At 39.9% G+C, this 22,859-nt stretch overlaps 1 pseudogene; it reads right to left on the reverse strand.

Annotated features, from left to right (window-relative positions):
* The window catches only part of LOC144337083 (uncharacterized), a 101,453-nt pseudogene that overhangs the window by 69,962 nt on the left and 8,632 nt on the right, over positions 1–22,859 (reverse strand).

The following is a 22,859-nucleotide window of genomic DNA, read 5'->3' on the forward strand; positions in this document are numbered from 1 at the left end:
GATCCGAAATATCTGTTCTCAAATTCCACAGAAATAAGGCTAGCAAAGAGATCCACGAAATACAAATGTAACTCTGTGAGTGGAAGTCACACATCACAGAGCAGTTTTTGGGAAAGTTTCTTTCCGGATTTCATCTGAGGATATTTGCTTTTTCATCAAAGCACTCTAGGGGCTTCCAAATATCACTTTGCCAATTCCACAAGAACAGTCTTAGCGAAAGGCTTCTTGAGGGGAAAACTGTAACTCTGTGATATGATTTCACAGAACACATAGAAGTTTCTCAAAAGCTTTTTTCTCTTTATTATCGGAGGATATTTCCTTTGGCCCTAGAGTCTTCAAAGTAATCCGAAATATCTGCTCTCAGATTCCACAGAAATAAGGTTAGCAAGAGATCCACGAAATACAGATGTAACTCTTTGAGATGAATTCACAGAACACTCAGCAGTTTCTCAGAAAGCTTCTTTCCAGATTTCATCTGAGGATATTTCCTTTTTCATTATAGCCCTCTAAGGGCTTCCAAATATCACTTTCCCAATTCCACAAGAACTGTGTTAGCGAAAGTTTTCTTGAGGGGAAATCTGTAACTCTGTGAGATGATTTCACAGAACACAAAGATGTTTCCCAGAAAGCTTCTTTCTCTTTGTTATCGGAGGATATTTCCTTTGTCCCTAGAGTTTTCAAAGGGATCCGAAATATCTGTTCTCAGATTCCACAGAAATAAGGCTTGCAAAGAGATCCACGAAATACAGATGTAACTCTGTGAGTGGAAGTCACACAACACGCAGCAGTTTCTCAGAAAGCTTCTTTCTAGATTTCATCTGAGGATATTTCCTTTTTCACCCTAGCCCTCTATGGGCTTCCAAATATCACTTTGCCAATTCCACAAGAACTGTCTTAGCGAAAGGTTTCTTGAGGGCAAAGCTGTAACTCTGTGAGATGATTTCACAGAACACAAAGAAGTTTCTCAGAAAGCTTCTTTCTCTTTGTTATCGGTGGATATTTCCTTTGGCCCTAGAGTCTTCAAAGGGATCCGAAATATCTGTTCTCAGATTCCAAAGAAATAAGGCTAGCAAAGAGATCCACGAAATACAGATGTAACTCTGTGAGATGAATTAAGAGAACACTCTGAAGTTTTTCAGAAAGCTTCCTTTCAGATTTCATCTGAGGATAGTTCCTTTTTCACCATAGCCCTCTATGGGCTTCCAAATATCACTTTGCCAATTCCACAAGAACTGTCTTAGCGAAAGGCCACTTGAGGGGAAAGCTGTAACTCTGTGAGATGATTTCACAGAATACAAAGAAGTTTATCAGAAAGCTTCTTTCTCTTTGTTATCGGAGGATATTTCCTTTGGCCCTACAGTCTTCAAAGGGATCCGAAATATCTGTTCTCAGATTCCACAGAAATAAGTCTAGCAAAGAGATCCACGAAATACAGATGTAACTCTGTGCGATGAATTATCAGAACACTAAGCAGTTTCTCAGAAAGCTTCTTTCCAGATTTCATCTGAGGATATTTCCTTTTTAACCGTAGCCCTCTATGGATTTTGAAATATCACTTTGCCAATTCCACAAGAACTGTCTTAACGAAAGGCTTCTTGAGGGGAAAGCCGTAACTCTGTGAGATGATTTCACAGAACACAAACAAGTTTCTGAGAAAGCTTCTTTCTCTTTGTTATCGGAGGATATTTCCTTTGGCCCTATAGTCTTCAAAGGGATCCGAAATATCTGTTCCCAGATTCCACAGAAATAAGGCTAGCAAAGAGATCCACGAAATACAGATGTAGCTCTGTAAGTGGAAGTCACACATCACAGAGCAGTTTCTAAGAAAGCTTCTTTCCAGATTTCATCTGAGGATATTTCCTTTTTCACCATAGCCCTCTATGGGCTTCCAAATATCACTTTGCCAATTCCACAAGAACTGTCTTAGCGAAAGGCTTCTTGAGGGGAAAGATGTAACTCTGTGAGATGATTTCACAGAACACAAAGAAGTTTCTCAGAAAGCTTCTTTCTCTTTGTTATCGGAGGATATTTCCTTTGGCCCTATAATCTTCAATGGGATCCGAAATATCTGTTCTCAGATTCCACAGAAATAAGGCTAGCAAAGAGATCCACGAAATACAGATATAACTCTGTGAGATGAATTAACAGATCACTAAGCAGTTTCTCAGTAATCTTCTTTCCAGATTTCATCTGAGGATATTTCCTTTTTCACCAAAGCCCTCTACGGGTTTCCAAATATCACTTTGTCAATTCCACAAGAACTGTCTGAGAGAAAGGTTTCTTGAGGGCAAAGCTGTAACTCTGTGAGATAATTTCACAGAACACAAAGAAGTTTCTCACAAAGCTTCTTTCTCTTTGTTATCCGTAGATATTTCCTTTGGCCGTATAGTCTTCAAATGGATCCGAAATATCTGTTCTCAGATTCCACAGAAATAAGGCTAGCAAAGAGATCCACGAAATACAGATGTAACTCTGTGAGATGAACTAACAGAACACTCAGCAGTCTCTCAGAAATCTTCTTTCCAGATTTCATCTAAGGATATTTCCTTTTTCACCCTAGCCCTCTATGGGCTTCCAAATATCACTTTGCGAATTCCACAAGAACTGTCTTAGCGAAAGGCTTCTCGAGGGGAAAGCTGTAACTCTGTGAGATTATTTCACAGAACATAAAGAAGTTTCTCAGAAAGCTTTTTTCTCTTTGTTATCAGAGGATATTTCCTTTGGCCCTATAGTCTTCATAGGGATCCAAAATATCTGTTCTCAGATTCCACAGAAATAAGGCTAGCAAAGAGATCCACGAAATACAGATGTAACTCTGTGCGATGAATTAACAGAACCCTAAGCAGTTTCACAGAAAGCTTCTTTCCAGATTTCATCTGAGGATATTTCCTTTTTCACCATAGCCCTCTATGGACTTCCAAATATCACTTTGCCAATTCCTCAAGAACTGTCTTAGCGAAAGGCTTCTTGAGGGGAAAGCTGTAACTCTGTGAGATTATTTCACAGAACACAAAGAAGTTTCTGAGAAAGCTTCTTTCTCTTTGTTATCGGAGGATATTTCCTTTAGCCCTATAGTCTTCAAAGGGATCCGAAATATCTGTTCTCAGATTCCACAGAAATGAGGCTAGCAAAGAGATCCACGAAATACAGATGTAACTCTGTGAGTGGAAGTCACACATCACAGAGCAGTTTCTAAGAAAGCTTCTTTCCAGATTTCATCTGAGGATATTTCCCTTTTCACCATAGCCCTCTACGGGCTTCCAAATATCACTTTGCCAATTCCACAAGAACTGTCGTAGCAAAAGGCTTCTTGAGGGGAAAGCTGTAACTCTGTGAGATGATTTCACAGAACACAAAGAAGTTTCTCAGAAAGCTTCTTTCTCTTTGTTATAAGAGGATATTGACTTTGGCCCTATAGTCTTCAATGGTATCCGCACAATCTGTTCTCCGATTCCACAGAAATAAGGCTAGCAAAGAGATCCACGAAATACAGATGTAGCTCTGTGACTGGAAGTCACACATCACAGAGAAATTTCTCAGAAAGCTGCTTTCCAGATTTCATCTGAGGATATTTCCTTTCTCACCATAGCCCTCTATGGGCTTCCAAATATCTCTTTGCCAATTCCACAAGAAGTGTCTTAGACAAAGGCGTCTTGAGGGGAAAGCTGTAACTCTGTGAGATGATTTCACAGAACTCAAAGAAGTTTCTCAGAAAGCTTCTTTCTCTTTGTTATCGGAGGATATTTCCTTTGGCCCTATAGTCTTCAAAGGGTTCCGAAATATCTGTTCTCAGATCCACAAAAATAAGGCTAGCAAAGAGATCCACGAAATACAGATGTAACTCTGTGAGATGAATTAACAGAACACTCAGCAGTCTCTCAGAAAGCGTCTTTCCAGATTTCATCTGAGGATATTTCCTTTTTCACCATAGCCCCCTATGGGCTTCCAAATATCGCTTTGCCAATTCCACAAGAACTGTCTTCGGGAAAGGCTTCTTGAGGGGAAAGGTGAAACTCTTTAAGATGATTTCACAGAACACAAAGAAGTTTCTCAGAAAGCTTCTTTCTCTTTGTTATCGGAAGATATTTCCTTTGGCCGTATAGTCTTCAAAGGGATCCGAAATATCTGCTCTCAGATTCCACAGAAATAAGGCTAGCAAAGAGATCCATGAAATACAGATGTAACTCTGTGAGATGAATTAACAGAACACTCAGCAGTCTCTCAGAAAGCTTCTTTCCAGATTTCATCTAAGGATATTTCCTTTTTCACCGTAGCCCTCTTGGGGCTTCCAAATATCACTTTGAGAGTACCACAAGAACTGTCTTAGCGAAAGGCTTCTTGAGGGGAAAGCTGTAACTCTGTGAGGTTATTTCACAGAACACAAAGAAGTTTCTCAGAAAGCTTTTTTCTCTTTGTTATCAGAGGATATTTCCTTTGGCCCTATAGTCTTCAAAGGGATCCGAAATATCTGTTCTCAGATTCCAAAGAAATAAGGCTAGCAAAGAGATTGACGAAATACAGATGTAACTCTGTGCGAAGAATTAACAGAACACTAAGCAGTTTCTCAGAAAGCTTCTTTCCAGATTTCATCTGAGGATATTTCCTTTTTAACCGTAGCCCTCTATGGACTTAAAAATATCACTTTGCCAATTCCACAAGAACTGTCTTAACGAAAGGCTTGTTGAGGGGAAAGCTGTAACTCTGTGAGTTGATTACACAGAACACAAAGAAGTTTCTGAGAAAGCTTCTTTCTCTTTGTTATCGGAGGATATTTCCTTTGGCCCTATAGTCTTCAAAGGGATCCGAAATATCTGTTCTCAGATGCCACAGAAATAAGGCTAGCAAAGAGATCCACGAAATACAGATGTACCTCTGTGAGTGGAAGTCACACATCACAGAGCAGTTTCTAAGAAATCTTCTTTCCAGATTTCATCTGAGGATATTTCCTTTTTCACCATAGCCCTCTAAGGGCTTCCAAATATCACTTTGCCAATTCCACAAGAACTGTCTTAGCAAAAGGCTTCTTGAGGGGAAAGCTGTAACTCTGTGAGATGATTTCACAGAACACAAAGAAGTTTCTCAGAAAGCTTCTTTCTCTTTGTTATAAGAGGATATTGACTTTGGCCCTATAGTCTTCAATGGTATCCGCACTATCTGTTCTCAGATTCCACAGAAATAAGGCTAGCAAAGAGATCCACGAAATACAGATGTAGCTCTGTGAGTGGAAGTCACACATCACAGAGAAATTTCTCAGAAAGCTGCTTTCCAGATTTCATCTGAGGATATTTCCTTTCTCACCATAGCCCTCTATGGGCTTCCAAATATCTCTTTGTCAATTCCACAAGAACTGTCTTAGACAAAGGCGTCTTGAGGGGAAAGCTGTAACTCTGTGAGATGATTTCACAGAACTCAAAGAAGTTTCTCAGAAAGCTTCTTTCTCTTTGTTATCGGAGGATATTTCCTTTGGCCCTATAGTCTTCAAAGGGATCCGAAATATCTGTTCTCGGATTCCACAAAAATAAGGCTAGCAAAGAGATCCACGAAATACAGATGTAACTCTGTGAGATGAATTAACAGAACACTCAGCAGTTTCTCAGAAATCTTCTTTCCAGATTTCTTCTGAGGATATTTCCTTCTCACCATAGCCCTCTATGAGCTTCCAAATATCACTTTGCCAATTCCTCAAGAAGTGTCTTAGCGAAAGGTTTCTTGAGGGGAAAGCTGTAACTCTCTGAGATGATTTCACAGAACACAAAGAAGTTTCTCATAAAGCTTCTTTCTCTTTTTTATCGGAGGATATTTCCTTTGGCCCTGTAGTCTTCAAAGGGATCCGAAATATCTGTTCTCAGATTCCACAGAAATAAGGCTAGCAAATAGATCCACGAAATACAGATGGAACTCTGTGAGTGGAAGTCACACATCACAGAGCAGTTTCTCAGAAACCTTCTTTCCAGATTTCATCTTAGGATATTTCCTTTTTCACCATAGCCCTCTATGCGCTTCCAAATATCACTTTGCCAATTCCACAAGAACTGTCTTAGACAAAGGCTTCTTGAGGGGAAAGCTGTAACTCTGTGAGATGATTTCACAGAACACAAAGAAGTTTCTTAGAAAGCTTCTTTCTCTTTCTTATAAGAGGATATTGCCTTTGGCCCTATAGTCTTCAATGATATCCGCAATATCTGTTCTCAGATTCCACAGAAATAAGGCTAGCAAAGAGATCCACGAAATACAGATGTAACTGTGAGATGAAGAAGTAGAAAACTAATCAGTTTCTCAGAAAGCTTCTTTCCAGATTTTATCTGAGGATATTTCCTTTTTCACCGTTGCCCACTATGGGCTTCCAAATATCACTTTGCCAGTTCCACAAGAACTGTCTTAGCGAAAGGCTTCTTGAGGGGCAATCTGTAACTCTGTGAGATGATTTCACAGAATACAAAGAAGTTTCTCAGAAAGCTTCTTTCTCTTTGTATCGCAGCATATTTCCTTTGGCCCTATAGTCTTCAATGGGATCCGAAATATCGGTTCTCAGATTCCACAGAAATGAGGCTAGCAAAGAGATCCACGAAATACAGATGTAACTCTGTGAGATGAATTAACAGAACACTCAGCAGTTTCTCAGAAAGCTTCTTTCGAGATTTCATCTGAGGATATTTCTTTTTTCACCATAGCCCTCTATGGGCTTCCAAATATCACTTTGCCAATTCCACAAGAACTGTTTTAGGGAAAGGCTTCAAGAGGGGAAATGTGTAACTCTTTTAGAAGATTTCACAGAACACAAAGAAGTTTCTCAGAAAGCTTCTTTCTCTTTGTTATCGCAGGATATTTCCTTTGGCCGTATAGTCTTCAAAGGGATCCGAAATATCTGTTCTCAGATTCCACAGAAATAAGGCTAGCAAAGAGATCCACGAAATACAGATGTAACTCTGTGAGATTAATTAACAGAACTCTCAGCAGTCTCTCAGAAAGCTTCTTTCCAGATTTCATCTGAGGATACTTCCTTTTTCACCATAGCCATCTATGGGCTTCCAAATATCACTTTGCCAATTCCACAATATCTGTCTTAGCGAAAGGCTTCTTGAGGGGAAAGCTGTAACTCTATGAGATGATGTCACAGAACACAAAGTAGTTTCTCAGAAAGCTTCTTTCTCTTTGTTATCGGAGGATATTTCATTCCCCCTGTAGCCTTCAAAGGGATCCGAAATATCTGTTCTCAGATTCCACAGAAATAAGGCTAGCAAAGAGATCCACGAAATACAGATGTAACTCTGTGAGTGGAAGTCACACATGACAGAGCAGTTTCTCAGAAAGCTTCTTTCCAGATTTCATCTGAGGATATTTCCTTTTTCACCATAGCCCTGTATGGGCTTCCAAATAATACTTTGCCAATTCCACAAGAACTGTCTTAGCGAAAGGCGTCTTTAGGGGCAAGCTGTAACTCTGTGAGATGATTTCACAGAACAAAAGAAGTTTATCAGAAAGCTTCTTTCTCTTTGTTATCGGGGGATATTTCCTTTGGACCTAGAGTCTTCAAAGGGATCTTAATATCTGTTCTCAGATACCACAGAAATAAGGCTAGCAAAAAGATCCACGAAATACAGATGTAACTCTGTGAGATGAATTAACAGAACACTAAGCAGTTTGTCAGAAAGCTTCTTCCCAGATTTCTTCTGAGGATATTTCCTTTTTCACCATAGCCCTCTAGGGGCTTCCAATATCACTTTGCGAATTGCACAAGAACTGTCTTAGCCAAAGGCTTCTTGAGGGGAAAGCTGTAACTCTGTGAGATCATCTCATAGAAAACAAAGAAGTTTCTCAGAAAGTTTCTTTCTCTTTGTTATCGGAGGATATTTCCTTTGGCGCTATAGTCTTAAAAGGGATCCGAAATATCTGTTCTCAGATTCCACAGAAATAAGGCTAGCAAAGATATCCACGAAATACAGATGTAACTCGGTGAGATGAATTAACAGAACACTCAGCAGTTTCTCAGAAAGCTTCTTTCCAGATTTCAAATGAGGATATTTCCTTTTTCACCATAGCCCTCTATGGGCTTCTAAATATCACTTTGCCAATTCCACAAGAACTGTCTTAGCGAAAGGCTTCTTGAGGTGAAAGCTGTAACTCTGTGAGATGATTTCACAGAACACAAAGAAGTTTCTCAGAAAGTTTCTTTCTCTTTGTTATCATAGGATATTTCCTTTGGCCCTATAGTCTTCAAAGGGATCCGAAATATCTGTTCTCAGATTCCACAGAAATAAGGCTAGCAAAGAGATCCACGAAATACAGATGCAACTCTGTGAGTGGAAGTCACACATCACAGAGCAGTTTTTGGGAAAGTTTCTTTCCGGATTTCATCTGAGGATATTTGCTTTTTAATCAAAGCACTCTAGGGGCTTCCAAATATCACTTTGCCAATTCCACAAGAACAGTCTTAGCGAAAGGCTTCTTGAGGGGAAAGCTGTAACTCTGTGATATGATTTCACAGAACACATAGAAGTTTCTCAAAAGCTTTTTTCTCTTTATTATCGGAGGATATTTCCTTTGGCCCTATAGTCTTCAAAGTAATCCGAAATATCTGTTCTCAGATTCCACAGAAATAAGGTTAGCAAGAGATCCACGAAATACAGATGTAACTCTTTGATATGAATTCACAGAACACTCAGCAGTTTCTCAGAAAGCTTCTTTCCAGATTTCATCTGAGGATATTTCCTTTTTCAACATACCCCTCTAAGGGCTTCCAAATATCACTTTCCCAATTCCACAAGAACTGTCTTAGCGAAAGGCTTCTTGCGGTGAAAGCTGTAACTCTGTGAGATGATTTCACAGAACACAAAGAAGTTTCTCAGAAAGCTTCTTTCTCTTTGTTATCACAGGACATTTCCTTTGGCTGTAGAATCTTCAAAGGGATCCGAAATATCTGTCCTCATATTCCACAGAAATAAGGCTATCAAAGAGATCCACGAAATACAGATGTAACACTGTGAGATGAATTAACAGAACACTCAGCAGTTTCTCAGAAAGCTCCTTTCCAGATTTCATCTAAGGATATTTCCTTTTTCACCGTAACCCTCTAGGGGCTTCCAAATATCACTTTGCGAATTCCACAAGAACTGTCTTAGCGAAAGGCTTCTTGAGGGGAAAGCTGTAACTCTGTGAGATGATTTCACAGAACACAAAGAAGTTTCTCAGAAAGCTTCTTTCTCTTTGTTATCGGAGGATATTTCCTTTGGCCCTATAGTCTTCAAAGGGATCCGAAATACCTGTTCTCAGATTCCACAGAAATAAGGCTAGCAAAGAGACCCACGAAATACAGATGTAACTCTGTGAGATGAATTAACAGAACACTAAGCAGTTTCTCAGAAATCTTCTTTCCAGGTTTCATCTGAGGATATTTCCTTTTTCACCATAGCCCTCTATGGGCTTCCAAATATCACTTTGCCAATTCCACAAGAACTGTCTTATTGAAAGGTTTCTTGAGGGCAAAGCTGTAACTCTGTGAGATGATTTCAAAGAACACAAAGAAGTTTCTCAGAAAGCTTCTTTCTCTTTGTTATCGGAGGATATTATCTTTGGCCCTACAGTCTTCAAAGGGATCCGAAATATCTGTTCTCAGATTCCACAGAACTAAGGCTAGCAAAGAGATCGACGAAATACAGATGTAACTCTGTGAGTGGAAGTCACACATCACAGAGAAGTTTCTCAGAAAGCTGGTTTCCAGATATCATCTCAGGATATTTCCTTTCTCACTATAGCCCTCTATGGGCTTCCAAATATCTCTTTGCCAATTCCACAAGAACTGTCTTAGACAAAGGCGTCTTGAGGGGAAAGCTGTAACTCTGTGAGATAATTTCACAGAACACAGAGAAGTTTCTCAGAAAGCTTCTTTCTCTTTTTTATCGGAGGATATTTCCTTTGGCCCTATAGTCTTCAAAGGATCCGAAATATCTGTTCTCAGATTCCACAAAAATAAGTTTAGCAAAGAGATCCAAAAATACAGAAGTAACTCTGTGAGATGAATTAACAGAACACTCAGCAGTTTCTCAGAAATCTTCTTTCCAGATTTCATCTGAGGATATTTCCTTTTCACCATAGCCCTCTATGAGCTTCCAAATATCACTTTGCCAATTCCTCAAGAACTGTCTTAGCGAAAGGTTTCTTGAGGGGAAAGCTGTAAGTCTGTGAGATGATTTCACAGAATACAAAGAAGTTTCTCAGAAAGCTTCTTTCTCTTTGTTATCGGAGGATATTTCCTTTGGCCCCAGAGTCTGCAAAGGGATCCGAAATATCTGTTCTCAGATTCCACAGAAATAAGGCTAGCAAAGAGATCCACGAAATACAGATGTAACTCTGGGAGAAGAATTATCAGAACACTCAGCAGTTTCTCAGAAAGCTTCTTTCCAGATTTCATCTGAGGATATTTCCTTTTTCACCGTAGCCGTCTATGGGCTTCCAAATATCACTTTGCCAATTCCACAAGAACTGTCTTAGCGAAAGTCTTCTTGAGGGGAAAGCTGTAACTCTGTGAGATGATTTCACAGAACACAAATTAGTTTCTCAGAAAGCTTCTTTCTCTTTGTTATCGGAGGATATTTCCTTTGGCCGTATTGTCTTCAAAGGGATCCGAAATATCTGTTCTCAGATTCCACAGAAATAAGGCTTGCAAAGAGATCCACGAAATACAGATGTAACTTTGTTAGTGGAAGTCACGCAACACGCAGCAGTTTCTCAGAAAGCTTCTTTCTACATTTCATCTGAGGATATTTCCTTTTTCACCGTAGCCCTCTATTGGGTTCCAAATATCACTTTGCCTATTCCACAAGATCTGTCTTAGCGAATGGCTTCTTGAGGGGAAAGCTGTAACTCTGTGAAATGATGTCACAGAACACAAAGAAGTTTCTCAGAAAGCTTCTTTCTCTTTGTTATCGGAGGATATTTCCTTTGGCCCTATAGTCTTCAGAGGGATCCGAAATATCTGTTCTCAGATTCCACAGAAATAAGGCTAGCAAAGAGATCCACGAAATACAGATGTAACTCTGTGAGATGAATTAACAGAACACTCAGCAGTTTCTCAGAAAGCTTCTTTCCAGATTTCATCTGAGGATATTTTCTTTTTCACCATAGCCCTCTAAGGGCTTGCAAATATCACTTTGCCAATTCCACAAGAACTGTCTTAGACAAAGGTGTCTTGAGGGGAAAGCTGTAACTCTGTGAGATGATTTCACAGAACACAAAGAAGTTTTTCAGGAACCTTCTTTCTCTTTGTTATAAGAGGATATTGCCTTTGGCCCTGAAGTCTTCAATGGTATCCGCAGTATCTGTTCTCAGATTCCACAGAAATAAGGCTAGTAAAGAGATCCACGAAATACAGATGTAACTCTGTGAGATGAATTAGTAGAACACTAAGCAGTTTCTCAGAAAGCTTCTTTCCTGATTTCATCTGAGGATATTTCCTTTTTCACCGTTGCCCTCTATGGGCTTCCAAATATCACTTTGCCAATTACACAAGTAGTGTCTTAGCAAAAGGCTTCTTGAGGGGAAAGCTGTAACTCTGTGAGATGATTTCACAGAATACAAAGAAGTTTCTCAGAAAGCTTCCTTCTCTTTGTTATCGGAGGATATTTCCTTTTGCCCTATAGTCTGCAAAGGGATCCGAAATATCTGCTCTCAGATTCCACAGAAATAAGGCTAGCAAAGAGATCCACGAAATACAGATGTAACTCTTTGAGATGAATTCACAGACCATTCAGCAGTTTCTCAGAAAGCTTCTTTCCAGATTTCAACTGAGGATATTTCCTTTTTCACCATAGCCCTCTAAGGGCTTCCAAATATCACTTTCACAATTCCACAAGAACTGTCTTAGCGAAAGGCTTCTTGAGGAGAAAGCTGTAACTCTGTGAGATGATTTCAGAGAACACAAAGAAGTTTCTCAGAAATCTTCTTTCTCTTTGTTATCGGAGGATATTTCCTTTGGCCGTATAGTCATCAAAGGGATCCGAAATATCTGTTCTCATATTCCACAAAAATAAGGCTAGCAAAGAGATCCACGAAATAGAGATGTAACTCTGTGAGATGAATTAACAGAACACTCAGCAGTTTCTCAGAAAGCTTCTTCCCAGATTTCATCTGGGGATATTTCCTTTTTCACCATAGCCCCCTAAGGGTTTCCAAATATCACTAGGCGACGTACCCAAGAACAGGCTTAGCGAACGGCCTCTTGAGGGGAAAGCTGTAACCGTGAGATGAATTAACAGAACACTAAGCAGTTTCTCAGAAAGCTTCTTTGCAGATTTCATCTGAGGATATTTCCTGTATCATCATAGTCCTCTATGGGCTTCCCTATACCACTTTGCAAATTCCACAAGAACTGTCCTAGGGAAAGGCTTCTTGAAGGGAAAGCTGTACCTTTGTGAGATGATTTCCCAGAACACAAAGAAGATTCTCCGAAAGCATCTTTCTCTTTGTTATCGGAGGATATTTCCTTTGGCCCTATAGTCTTCAAAGGGATCCGAAATATCTGTTCTCAGATTCCACAGAAATAAGGCTAGCAAAGAGATCCACGAAATACAGATGTAACTCTGTGAGATGAATTAACAGAACACTAAGTAGTTTCTCAGAAGGCTTCTTTCCAGATTTCATCTGGGGATATTTCCTTTTTCACCATAGTCCTCTATGCGCAACCAAATATCACTTTGCCAGTTCCACAAGAACTGTCTTAGCGAAAGGCTTCTTGAGGGGAAAGCTGTATCTCTGTGAGATGATTTCACGGAACACAAAGAAGTTTCTCAGAAATCTTCTTTCTCTTTGTTATCGGAGGATATTTCCTTTAGCCCTATAATCTTCAAAGTAATCCGAAATATCTGTTCTCAGATTCCACAGAAATAAGGCTAACAAAGAGATCCACGAAATACAGATGTAACTCTGTGAGTGGAACTCACACATCACAGAGCAGTTTCTGAGAACGCTTCTTTCAGTATTTCATCTGAGGATATTTCCTTTTTCACCATAGCCCCCTATGGGCTTCCAAATATCACTTTGCCAATTCCACAAGAACTGTCCTAGTGAAAGGCTTCTTGAGGGGAAAGCTGTAACTCTGTGAGATGATTTCACGGAACCCAAAGAAGTTTCTCAGAAAGCTTCTTTCTCTTTGTTTTCGGAGGATATTTCCTTTGGCCCTATAGTCTTCAAAGGGATCCCAGAACACTAAGTAGTTTCTCAGAAAGCTTCTTTCCAGATTTCATCTGAGGATATTTCCTTTTTCACCATAGCCCTCTATGGGCTTCCAAATATCACTTTGCCAATTCCACAAGAACTGTCTTAGCGAAAGGCTTCTTGAGGGGAAAGCTGTAACTCTGTGAGATGATTTCACAGAAAACAAAGAAGTTTCTCAGAAAGCTTCTTTCTCTTTGTTATCGGAGGATATTTCCTTTGGCCCTATATTCTTCAAAGGGATCCGAAATATCTGTTTTCAGATTCCACAAAATAAGTCTAGCAAAGAGATCCACGAATTACAGATGAAACTTTGTGAGTGGAAGTCACACATCACAGAGCAGTTTCTAAGAAAGCTTCTTTCAAGATTTCATCTGAGGATATTTCCTTTTTCACCATTGCCCCCTATGGGCTTCCAAATATCACTTTGCCAATTCCACAAGAACTGTCTTAGCGAAAGGCTTCTGGAGGGGAAAGCTGTAACTCTGTGTGATGATTTCACAGAACACAAAGAAGTCTCTCAGAAAACTTCTTTCCCTTTGTTATCGGAGGATATTTCCTTTGGCCCTATAGTCTTCAAAGGGATCCGAAATATCTGTTCTCAGATTCCACAGAAATAAGGCTAGCAAAGAGATCCACGAAATACAGATGTAACTCTGTGAGTGGAAGTCACACATCACAGAGCAGTTTCTACGAAAGCTTCTTTCAATTTTCATCTGAGGATATTTCCTTTTTCACCATAGACCCCTAAGGGCTTCCAAATATCACTTTGCCAATTCCACAAGAACTGTCTTAGCGAAAGGCTTCTTGAGGGGAAAGATGTAACTCTGTGAGATGATTTCACAGAACACAAAGAAGTTTCTCAGAAAGCTTCGTTCTCATTGTTATCGGAGGATATTTCCTTTGGCCCTATATTCTTCAAAGGGATCCGAAATATCTGTTTTCAGATTCCACATAAATAAGGTTACCAAAGAGATCCACTAAATACAGATGTAACTCTGTGAGATGAATTAACAGAACACTAAGTAGTTTCTCAGAAGGCTTCTTTCCAGATTTCATCTTTGGATATTTCCTTTTACACCATAGTCCTCTATGCGCAACCAAATATCACTTTGCCAGTTCCACAAGAACTGCCTTAGCGAAAGGCTTCTTGAGGGGAAAGCTGTAACTCTGTGAGATGATTTCACAGAACACAAAGAAGTTTCTCAGAAAGCTTCTTTCTCTTTGTTATCGGAGGATATTTCCTTTAGCCCTATAATCTTCAAAGTAATCCGAAATATCTGTTCTCCGATTCCACAGAAATAAGGCTAACAAAGAGATCCACGAAATACAGATGTAACTCTGTGAGTGGAAATCACACATCACAGAGCAGTTTCTGAGAACGCTTCTTTCAATATTTCATCTGAGGATATTTCCTTTTTCACCATAGCCCCCTATGGGCTTCCAAATATCACTTTGCCAATTCCACAAGAACTGTACTAGTGAAAGGCTTCTTGAGGGGAAAGCTGTAACTCTGTGAGATGATTTCACGGAACCCAAAGAAGTTTCTCAGAAAGCTTCTTTCTCTTTGTTTTCGGAGGATATTTCCTTTGACCCTATAATCTTCAAAGGGATCCAAAATATCTGTTCTCAGATTCCACAGAAATAAGGCTAGCAAAGAGATCCTCGAAATACAGATGTAACTCTGTGAGATGAATTAACAGAACACTAAGTAGTTTCTCAGAAAGCTTCTTTCCAGATTTCATCTGAGGATATTTCCTTTTTCACCATAGCCCTCTATGGGCTTCCAAATATCACTTTGCCAATTCCACAAGAACTGTCTTAGCGAAAGGCTTCTTGAGGGGAAAGCTGTAACTCTGTGAGATGATTTCACAGAAAACAAAGAAGTTTCTCAGAAAGCTTCTTTCTCTTTGTTATCGGAGGATATTTCCTTTGGCCCTATATTCCTCAAAGGGATCCGAAATATCTGTTTTCAGATTCCACAAAATAAGGCTAGCAAAGAGATCCACGAAATACAGATGAAACTTTGTGAGTGGAAGTCACACATCACAGAGCAGTTTCTAAGAAAGCTTCTTTCAAGATTTCATCTGAGGATATTTCCTTTTTCACCATTGCCCCCTATGGGCTTCCAAATATCACTTTGACAATTCCACAAGAACTGTCTTAGCGAAAGGCTTCTTGAGGGGAAAGCTGTAACTCTGTGAGATGATTTCACAGAACACAAAGAAATCTCTCAGAAAGCTTCTTTCTCTTTGTTATCGGAGGATATTTCCTTTGGCCCTATAGTCTTCAAAGGGATCCGAAATATCTGTTCTCAGATTCCACAGAAATAAGGCTAGCAAAGAGATCCACGAAATACAGATGTAACCCTGTGAGTGGAAGTCACACATCACAGAGCAGTTTCTAGGAAAGCTTCTTTCAATTTTCATCTGAGGATATTTCCTTTTTCACCATAGACCCCTAAGGGCTTCCAAATATCACTTTGCCAATTCCACAAGAACTGTCTTAGCGAAAGGCTTCTTGAGGGGAAAGATGTAACTCTGTGAGATGATTTCACAGAACACAAAGAAGTTTCTCAGAAAGCTTCTTTCTCTTTGTTATGGGAGGATATTTCCTTTGGCCCTATAGTCTTCAAAGGGAACCGAAATATCTGTTCTCAGATTCCACAGAAATAAGACTAGCAAAGAGATCCACGAAATACAGATGTAACTCTGTGAGATGAATTAACAGAACACTAAGCAGTTTCTCATAAAACTTCTTTCCAGATTACATCTGAGGATACTTCCTTTATCACCATAGCACTCTATGGGCTTCCAAATATCACTTTGCCAATTCCACAAGAACTGTCTTAGCGAAAGGCTTCTTGAGGGGAAAGCTGTAACTCTGTGAGATGATTTCACAGAACACAAAGAAGTTTCTCAGAAAGCTTCTTTCTCTTTGTTATCGGAGGATATTTCCTTTGGCCCCATAGTCTTCAAAGGGATCCGAAATATCTGTTCTCAGATTCCAAAGAAATAATGCTACCAAAGAGATCCACGAAATACAGATGTAACTCTGTGAGATGAATTAACAGAACACTAAGCAGTTTCTCAGAAAGCTTGTTTCCAGATTTCATCTGAGGATATTTCCTTTTTCACCATAGCCCTCTAAGGGGTTCCAAATATCACTTTGCCAATTCCAAAAGAACTGTCTTAGCGAAAGTCTTCTTGAGGGGAAAGCTGTAAATCTGTGAGATGATTTCACAGAACACAAAGAAGATTCTCAGAAAGCTTCCTTCTCTTTATTATCGAAGGATATTTCCTTTTTCCCTGTAGACTGCAAAGGGATCCGAAATATCTGTTCTCAGATTCCAGAGAAATAGAGCTAGCAAAGAGATCCACGAAATACAGATGTAAACCCCTCAGTGGAAGTCACACATCACAAAGCAGTTTCTCAGAAAGGTTCGTTCCAGTTTTTCTCTGAGGATATTTTCTATTTCATCATAACCCCCTATGGGCTTCCAAATATCACTTTGCGACGTCCACAAGAACAGGCTTAGCGTGCGGCCTCTTGAGGGGAAAGCTGTAACTCTGTGAAATGAAATAACAGAACACTAAGCAGTTCCTCAGAAAGCTTCTTTCCAGATTTCATCTGAGGATATTTCCTTTATCATCATAGCCCTCTAATGGCTTCCCTATATCACTTTGCAAATTCCACAAGAACTGTCCTAGGGAAAGGCTTCTTGAGAGGAGAGCTGTAACTTTGTGAGATGATTTCACAGAACACAAAAAAGTTTCTCAGAAAGCTTCTTTCTCTTTGTTATCGGAGGATATTTCCTTTGGCCCTATAGTCTGCAAAGGGATCCGAAATATCTGTTCTCAGATTCCACAGAAATAAGGCTAGCAAAGATATCCCCGACATACAGGTGTAAATCTGTGAGTGGAAGTCACACCTCACAAAGCAGTTTCTCAGAAAGCTTCTTTCCAGTTTTATTCCGACCATATTTTCTCATTCACCGTAGCCCTCTATGGGCTTCCAAATATAACTTTGCGACTTCCACAGGAACAGGCTTAGCGAGCGGCCTCTAGAGGGGAAAGCTGAAAATCTGTGAGATGAATTAACAGAACACTGAGCAGTTTCTCAGAAATCTTCTTTCCAGATTTCATGTGCGGCTATTTCCTTTTTCACCATAGCCCTCTATCGGCTTCCATATATCACTTTGCAAATTCCACAAGAACTGTCTTAGCGAAAGGCTTCTTGAGGGGAAAGCTGTAACTCTGTGAGATGATTTCAGAGAAGACAAAGAAGTTTCTCAGAAAGCTTCTTTCTCTTTGTTATCGGAAGATATTTCCTTTGTCCCTATAGTCTGCAAAGGGATCCGAAATATCTGTTCTCAGATTCCACAGAAATAAGGCTAGCAAAGAGATCCACGAAATACAGATGTAACTCTGTTAGTGGAAGTCGCACATCGCAAAGCAATTTCTCAGAAAGCTTCTTTTCAGTTTTTCTCTGAGGATATTTTCTTTTTCACCATAACCCTCTATGGGCTTCGAAGTGTCACTTTGCGACGTCCACAAGAACAGGCTTAGCGAGCGGCCTCGTGAGGGGAAAGCTGTAACACTGTGAGATCAATTAACAGAACATTAAGCAGTTTCTCAGAAAGGTTCTCTCCGGATTTCATCTGAGGATACTTCCTTTTTCACCATAGCCCTCTACGGGCTTCCAAATATCACTTTGCATATTCCACAAGAACTGTCTTAGGGAAAGGCTTCTTGAGGGGAAAGCTGTAACTCTGTGAGATGAATTAACAGAACGCTAAGCAGTTTCTCAGAGAGTTTCTTTCCAGATTTCATCTGAGGATATTTCCTTTTTCACCATAGCCCTCTATGGGCTTCCAAATATCACTTTGCGAATTACACAAGAACTGTCTTAGCGAAAGGCTTCTTGAGGGGAAAGCTGTAACTCTGTGAGATGATTTCACAGAACACAAAGAAGTTTCTCAGAAACCTTCTTTCTCTTTCGAATCGGAGGCTATTTCCTTTGGCCCTATAGCCTTCAAAGGGATCCGAAATATCTGTTCTCAGATTCCACAGAAATAAGGCTAGCAAAGAGATCCACGAAATTCAGATGTAACTCTGTTAGGGAAGTCACACATCACAGAGCAGTTTCTCAGAAAGCTTCTTTCCAGATTTCATCTGAGGACATTTCCTTTTTCACCGTAGCCCTCTATGGGCTTCCAAATATCACTTTGCCAATTCCACAAGAACTGTCTTAGCGAAAGGCTTCTTGAGGGGAAAGGTGTAACTCTGTGAGATGATTTCACAGAACACAAAGAAGTTTCTTAGAAAGCTTCTTTCTCTTGTCATCGGAGGTTATTTCCTTTGACCCTATAGTCTTCAAAGGGATCCGAAATATCTGTTCTCATATTCCACAGAAATAAGGCTAGCAAAGAGATCCACGAAATACAGATGTAACTCTGTGAGATGAATTAACAGAACACTAAGCAGTTTCTCAGAAAACTTCTTTCCAGATTTCATCTGAGGATATTTCCTTTTTCACCATAGCCCTCTATGGGCTTCCAAATATCACTATGCCAATTCCACAAGAACTGTCTTACTAAAAGCGTCTTGAGGGTAAAGCTGTAACTCCGTGAGATGATTTCACAGAACACAAAGAAGTCTCTCAGAAAGCTTCTTTCTCTTTGTTATGGGAGGATATTTCCTTTGGCCCTATAGTCTTCATAGGGTACCGAAATATCTGTTCTCAGATTCCACAGAAATAAGGCGAGCAAATAGATCCACGAAATACAGATGTAACTCTGTGAGTGGAGGTCACACATCACACAGCAGTTTGTCAGAAATCTTCTTTGCAGATTTCATATGAGGATATTTCCTTTTTCACCGTAGCCCTCTATGGGCTTCAAATATCACTTGTCCAATTCCTCAAGAACTGTCTTAGCGAAAGGCTTCTTGAGGGGAAAGCTGTAACTCTGTGAGATGATTTCACAGAACACAAAGAAGTTTCTCAGAAAGCTTCTTCCTCTTTGTTATGGGAGGATATTTCCTTTGGCCCTATAGTCTTCAAAGGGAACCGAAATATCTGTTCTCAGATTCCACAGAAATAAGACTAGAAAAGAGATCCACGAAATACAGATGTAACTCTGTGAGATGAATTAACAGAACACTAAGCGGTTTCTCATAAAACTTCTTTCCAGATTACATCTGAGGATACTTCCTTTATCACCATAGCCCTCTATGGGCTTCCAAATATCACTTTGCCAATTCCACAAGAACTGTCTTAGCGAAAGGCTTCTGGAGGGGAAAGCTGTAACTCTTTGATGATTTCACAGAACACAAAGACATTTCTCAGAAAGCTTCTTTCTCTTTGTTATCGGAGGATATTTCCATTGGCCCTATAGTCTTCAAAGGGATCTGAAATATCTGTTCTCATATTGCACAGAAATAAGGCTAGCAAAGAGATCCACGAAATACAGATGTAACTCTGTGAGATGAATTAACAGAACACTAAGCAGTTTCTCAGAAAGCTTCCTTCCAGATTTCATCTGAGGATATTTCCTTTTTCACCGTATCCCTCTATGGGCTTCCAAATATCACTTTGCGAATTCCACAAGAACTGTCTTAGCGAAAGGCTTCTTGACTGGAAAGCTGTAACTGTGTGAGATGATTTCACAGAACACAAAGAAGTTTCTCAGAAAGCTTCTTTCTCTTTGTTATCGGAGGATATTTCATTTGGCCCTAGAGTCTTCAAAGGGATCCGAAATATCTGTTCTCAGATTCCACAGAAATAAGGCTAGCAAAGAGATCCACGAAATACAGATGTAACTCTGTGAGATGAATTAGCAGAACACTAAGCAGTTTCTCAGAAAGCTTCTTTCCAGATTCCATCTGAGGATATTTCTTTTTTCACCATTGCCATCTATGGCCTTCCAAATATCACTTTACCAATTCCACAAGAACTGTCTTAGCGAAAGGCTTCTTGAGGGGAAAGCTGTAACTCTGTGAGATAATTTTACAGAACACAAAGAAGTTTCTCAGAAAGCTTCTTTCTCTTTGTTATCGGAGGATATTTCCTTTGGCCCTATAATCTTCAAAGGGATCCGAAACATCTGTTCTCAGATTCCACAGAAATAAGTCGAGCAAAGAGTTTCAGGAAATAGAGATGTAACTCTGTGAGTGGAAGTCACACATCACGGAGCAGTTTCTCAGAATGCTTCTTTCCGGATTTCATCTGAGGATATTTCCTTTTTCACCATAGCCCTCTATCGGCTTCCAAATATCACTTTGCCAATTCCACAAGAACTGTCTTAGCGAAAGGCTTCTTTACTGGAAAGCTGTAACTGTGTGAGATGATTTCACAGAACACAAAGAAGTTTCTCAGAAAGCTTCTTTCTCTTTGTTATCGGAGGATATTTCTTTTGGCCCTAGAGTCTTCAAAGGGATCCGAAATATCTGTTCTCAGATGCCACAGAAATAAGGCTAGCAAAGAGATCCACGAAATACAGATGTAACTCTGTGAGATGAATTAGCAGAACACTCAGTAGTTTCTCAGAAATCTTCTTTCCAGATTTCATCTGAGGATATTTCCTTTTTCACCATAGCCCTCTAAGGGGTTCCAAATATCACTTTGCCAATTCCACAAGAACTGTCTTAGCGAAAGGCTTCTTGAGGGGAAAGCTGTAACTCTGTGAGATGATTTCACAGAACACAAAGAAGTTTCTCAGAAAGCTTCTTTCTCTTTGTTATCGGAGGATATTTCCTTTGGCCCTATAGTCTTCAAAGGCATCTGAAATATCTGTTCTCAGATCCACAGAAATAAGGCTAGCAAAGAGATCCAAGAAATAGAGATGTAACTCTGAGAGTGGAAGTCACACATCACAGAGCAGTCTCTCAGAAAGCTTCTTTCCAGTTTTCATCTGGGGATATTTCCTTTTTCATCATAGCCCTCTATGGGCTTCCAAATATCACCTTGCCAATTCCACAGGAACTGTCTTAGCGAAAGGCTTCTTGAGGGGAAAGCTGTAACTCTTTGAGATGATTCCCAGAACACAAAGAAGTTTCTCAGAAAGCTTCTTTCTCTTTGTTATCAGAGGATATTACCTTTGGCCCTAAAATCTTCAAAGGGATCTGAAATATCTGTTATCAGATTCCACAGAAATAAGGCTAGCAAAGAAATCCAGGAAATACAGATGTAACTCTGTGAGATGAATTAATAGAACACTAAGAAGTTTCTCAGAAAGCTCTTTCCAGATTTCATCTGAGGATATTTCCTGTTTCACCGTAGCCCTCTATGTGGTTCCCAATATCACTTTACCAATTCAACAAGAACTGTCTTAGCGAAAGGCTTCTTGAGGGGAAAGCTCTAACTCTGTGAGATGATTTCACAGAACACAAAGAAGTTTCTCAGAAAGCTTCTTTCTCTTTGTCATCGGAGGATATTTCCTTTGGCCCTATAGTCTGCAAAGGGATCCGAAATATCTGTTCTCAGATTCCACAGAAATAAGGCTAGCCAAGGGATCCCCGAAATACAGGTGTAAATCTGTGAGTGGAAGTCACACCTCACAAAGCAGTTTCTCAGAAAGCTTCTTTCCAGTTTTATTCTGAGGATATTTTCTCTTTCACCATAGCCCTCTATGGGCTTCCAAATGTAACTTTGCGACTTCCACAGGAACAGGCATAGCGAGCGGCCTCTAGAGGGGAAAGCTGAATCTCTGTGAGATGAATTAACAGAACACTAAGCAGTTTCTCAGAAAGCTTCTCTCCAGATTTCATGTGAGGCTATTTCCTTTTTCACCATAGCCCTCTATCGGCTTCCATATATCACTTTGCAAATACCACAAGAACTGTCTTAGCGAAAGGCTTCTTGAGGGGAAAGCTTTAACTCTGTGAGATGATTTCACAGAACACAAAGATGTTTCTCACAAAGCTTCTTTTTCTTTGTTATCGGAGGATATTTCCTTTTTCCCTATAGTCTGCAAAGGGATCCGAAATATCTGTTCTCAGATTCCACAGAAGTAAGGCTAGCAAAGAGATCCAAGAAAAACAGATGTAACTCTGTGAGTGCAAGTTGCACATCACAAAAGCAGTTTCTCAGAAAGCTTCTTTCCAGTTTTTCTCTGAGAATATTTTCTTTTTCACCATAACCCTCTAAGGGCTTCCAAATATCACTATGCGACGTCCACAAGAACAGGCTTAGCGAACGGCCTCTTGACGGGAAAGCTGTAACTCCATGAGATGAATTAACAGAACACTAAGCAGTTTCTCAGAAAGCTTCTTTCCAGATTTCATCTGAGGATATTTCCTTCATCATCATAGTCTTCTATGGGCTTCCCTATATCACTTTGCAAATTCCACAAGAACTGTCCTAGGGAGAGGCTTCTTGAAGGGAAAGCTGTACGTTTGTGAGATGATTTCCCAGAACACAAAGAAGATTCTCAGAAAGCATCTTTCTCTTTGTTATCGGAGGATATTTCCTTTGGCCCTATAGTCTTCAAAGGGATCCGAAATATCTGTTCTCAGATTCCACAGAAGTAAGGCTAGCAAAGAGATCCAAGAAATAGAGATGTAACTCTTTGAGTGGAAGTCACACATCGCAAAGGAGTTTCTCAGAAAGCTTCTTTCCAGTTTTTCTCTGAGGATATTTTCTTTTTCACCGTA

Source organism: Macaca mulatta, chromosome 19, assembly GCF_049350105.2.
Source record: "Macaca mulatta isolate MMU2019108-1 chromosome 19, T2T-MMU8v2.0, whole genome shotgun sequence".
NCBI classification, from domain to species: domain Eukaryota; kingdom Metazoa; phylum Chordata; class Mammalia; order Primates; family Cercopithecidae; genus Macaca; species Macaca mulatta.